This window comes from Mus caroli, chromosome X (assembly GCF_900094665.2).
Source record: "Mus caroli chromosome X, CAROLI_EIJ_v1.1, whole genome shotgun sequence".
NCBI lineage: Eukaryota > Metazoa > Chordata > Mammalia > Rodentia > Muridae > Mus > Mus caroli.
The window spans coordinates 123,179,229-123,182,696 of record NC_034589.1 but is presented as its reverse complement, the minus strand read 5'-3'; positions in this window follow the sequence as shown (position 1 = coordinate 123,182,696).

Genomic DNA, 3,468 nt, shown 5'->3' with positions numbered 1-3,468 from the left:
TTTTAGGTCATGATCTTTACCACAGTAATAGAAAAAAAACCAGAAAAAACACCCCCCCCAAAAAAAAAAAAAAAAAAAAAAAAGCGTGGCTGGTTTCCAGGGGAGCTTTTGAGAACCTGTCTGATTTCAACAAGGATACCTTTAACCAAACTTTTACTAACCATCCAGCACTGCCCAGGCCTGATTGTGCACGTGGTCATGGTTTTACCAGGACCTTCAGACCAGGTGCCTCAGGAGTCCTTTACAACTGACTAGAAATGACTTTGAAGAAGTGATAACCAGAAAGAAGACCAGAAGGAACGTTCTAAGACTGTGTTTGGGCTGGCACGGTCATAGAATAAAAACACAGAAACACAGTAAGGGAGCCTGACTCTCTGCTAACCCTTGGCACCATCTCACTAGCACACCCCAGAGAACCACAGCCAAGGTCTAGAAGGAGGAAGATGGGGGAGCCTGATGGGGTACATGATCTTTACTTCGATGGCACTTGGACTCATCTAGGTCACAAGAAGCACTTGTAATAATCCTTTGCATTTCTCTTTTCTGTTCCTAGAGCAAGCATTCAGACTGCAGATGCAAAACTACTGTGCCAGTCTCAGTGAAAAGAAAACCCATAGAGTTTATCCTGTGGGTGCAACAAAATGCTTCTCAAAATTCCTTTCTCACAGACTAGTATAGCAGAAGGGATCTTTCTTCCTTGCTTTTTAGATTAAGGCTTCTGAGGGTTCCTTTGAGACAGAAAACATTAAACAGCCAATGGCTGGTGTCTTCTTTTTCTCACTGTTGTGACAGAACTTTTGACAAAAGCAATTTAAGGATGGAAGAGGCCTGGGGAGATGGCTCAGCAAGTGAAGGTATTTGCAGCCAAGCTTAGCAAACCTAAATTCAGTTTGGAGACCCTGTTGTGTTACAGTCTCCTCTGAGATTAAACCATTCCAGCTTGTAGCAAAACTCTTCAAACAGGAAGGAAAACAACTCAAAATAGCTTCAGGAAGTCCCTGAAACTGAACAGAGTGACTAGAACCCTCCCTGCCAGGGCAAGCAGAGGCAAGTTGAAAAAAAAAAAAAATCTCAGATCAGCTGAGCTGCAAAAAAGACTCTGAGACCAGACCACCTGCCTGGAAGAAGCAAAAACCAGCTGAACTTCCTGGAAGAGGTTTAGACCTCTGAGGTCCTCTGTCGTGCTGCCTGCAAGCTGTGCAATGTGCTGCCAGGTTCCCAAATTTGTGACCTGTCCCCCATGCCGGGCTCTGGTGACACAGCTGTCTTTGAGTCATTTCTGCTCCTGTAAGCAACCTCACCCATAGTTCTCTAAGTAACCCCAATAAAATTTATTGGTTCACTAGGTTAGATTCTGGTGATATCTGCACTTTGGTCTGTTGTGGATTCTCTATCTGGGGTGAATAGATGTGTGTGTTGTATCTCTTCAGAGAAAGTTTTGTCACAAAACAGACCCACTTGATGTGAAGGGAGAACTGACTCCCTCAAATTGTCCTCTGACCACCATATGTGTGCTGTAGTTTGTGTGTACTCCCTTACACACTAAATAAATAAATAAATAAATAAATAAATAAATAAATAAATAAATGTAACAAAGGAAGCCTTAATTTTGGCCCACAGTTTAAGGATTTGGTCCATTATGGCAAGGGCTACATGGGCAGCAGGACTGTGAAACAGTTGGTCCTCTTGTGTGCACAATCAGGAAACAGAGCAATGAGCACTAATGCTCAATTCACTTTCTCCTTTATATTCAGTCCTGGAGTCCAGTCCATGAAATGGCACTGTCTCCATTTAACATTGACCTTCTTCAGGTAAGCCCATTAGAATGTCTCTCACATACATATCCAGAGGTGAATCTCACATCTAAATATCACTCTCAGAATTTTCGTATTTTCCTCTCCCTGTTCCTTTCTGTCTCCATTTTCTTTCATTATCTTCAATCCCTTCACTACCTTTAACTCTCTCCTTGTTGCCTAAAAACATGAGAGGGTCAGCAATTTGCTGACTCTTGTGATCTGGGAAGTAGAAATCACATCTATTCAGTAGAGGAAGTCCCCCCAAACATCCCATGTACTTCACACACAGCCATGTTAATACTATGTTACTTACAAGCTGGAGTGAAGAAACCTAATCAAAGAAGAGAACTCCCAGGTTTCAGGTAAGGCTGAAAAGTGAGAAGCAGGACAAAAAGAAAAAAAAAAAAAAACTGGAGAAGACAAAAGTAATTGTAAATTGTCATTTATTATCTATCTGTACAGTGCCTCCTGACATACTATTCCATTTGTATAGAAGGTATTTCCAAGGAATGGAAATTGCATGCAGTCAAAATGAGACAGAGGGAAAGTATCTTGGGACAGTCATCCAGATTAATAGGGATTGAAATGGGACAAGGTGTGAGACCCACAGGAGGGAGAGATTTCCATCAAATGTGCATGACATAGATGAAGGAAGCAACAAGTTGGGAGATAGGATGTAATATTAGGAAGATAAAGCCACAAGGCAGAGGAAGCTGGCTTTTGTCACTGGAGTTGAGGACTGATGTAAAGCGCTGAGATACACTAAGGTTCCAGTCAGCACTTTGAGCACTCTGGTGAGGTCGTCTGAACATCTCAAGATGCAGAATTCATTTTACACACTTGACTACCTCCCACCCCCTTCTCCTGTTCTTCAAGCTTCTGCTAAACCAGACCCAGCAGCTGTGGTGTTACATAACCAAATAGTATGTTCTATTTATGTTCTCAAATATATTCCACTTAGACCCAAACCACTCAATCTGCAGTTAAAGTGGTAGAAAGAACACTGAATTAGGAGTCAAAGGACAAAGGTTCTAACCCCAATTTCATTACAAAATTACTGTTAATCTTTCTGAGCCTTGGGTTTTTTTTTTTTTTTTTGATCCTTCACCAAAAAGTAGGTAATAGCTTTCCTGTCTGGTTCACTTTATTGAGTGGACAATCCAATAGAAAAGTCGGTGTGAATACACAGTGGATATATTGAAATTGTAAAGTGCTCTCTAAATGTAAGAGGTTATTATTTCCATTGCTTCAAGGTCCTCGTGGTTTCCATCTCGTAAAGAGGACACAAAGACCTACAGTCAATTACCGCAGCTGAGAAAGCATACTAGGGACACAGTTAGCTCCCTGTTTCTACCATGAACCAGATACTATAGTCCTTTAGCTAGATGGGCTAACCATTCAGTTTAGACCATCCTTTATAGTATCCACCTTCCTGCCTAGACCTTTAGACATATGCACACTCCCCAGTACCCTTTCCCATGTGAGCTTCCAGGATAAGGTGTGCAACTTAATAAGAGCTAGGGGCTCTCTGGGCTAGAAAGACCTGCTATTGATTTGTACTTTCATTGGGTTCAGGTTGATGAAGCAAGGCAGGCACCTGCATTGAGAGAGGAAGGATGTTAATATTTTAGAGGATTACATCTTGTGCCAAATGCAGCATAGAGCACTTAAT